We start from the raw sequence: 681 nt of genomic DNA, 5'->3' as shown, positions 1-681 counted from the left end.
TTGTGGTAAATATGATATATTTTCCATTGTTTAAGTGTACTCAAGGATGATTTATGTAAAGGAGCCTATTATACGAAGCATCCCTTTGTCGTTTTGTTTTGTCTGGCGACGCATGGAAGCATTGGAACGCGTTGACTGGAGTCAATTTTTGATAAGAAATTGTGATCAACTAAAATATTGACAGCTGTAGAGAATTAGATTCATGGATGTGTTAAATTTGACTCTGCCCTGATTGGAATCTATGTCACCAATAATCATGTGGAGATGGCATTATGTAAGTTGAAATTCTCAGTTATTTTGATTTTATGAAATGTTTTGTGTTCCTTGTGGAGTCATGATGTGGCATTTACGAATCCTCTTTATTTGAATATTATCAAGTTCTGATTGTGTTATTACATTTACTGAACTTTTAATTGGTTCTAAGGATTTATTAGGCTTTGTTTCCTGTATCAAGTTTAATACTTATCTAATTATGTATATGCAGTTTAAGAATCTGTTATTCTTCTTGGGCCAGTTCCTAGATATGTGATTTCTCTGTTTCAGGTTGAACCTTATCAACAATAAAGGTTTTACAACAGTTGCTGAGTATTATTGGTGAACCAATCATCATTGTTTCTTGTTTGTGCTATACTCTCATTACATTTAGTGATAATGGTAGTACTGATAATAGTCCGTTGTCAT

This window comes from Penaeus monodon, chromosome 23 (assembly GCF_015228065.2).
Source record: "Penaeus monodon isolate SGIC_2016 chromosome 23, NSTDA_Pmon_1, whole genome shotgun sequence".
Taxonomy (NCBI): domain Eukaryota; kingdom Metazoa; phylum Arthropoda; class Malacostraca; order Decapoda; family Penaeidae; genus Penaeus; species Penaeus monodon.
Note: the sequence above shows the minus strand (reverse complement) of the source record.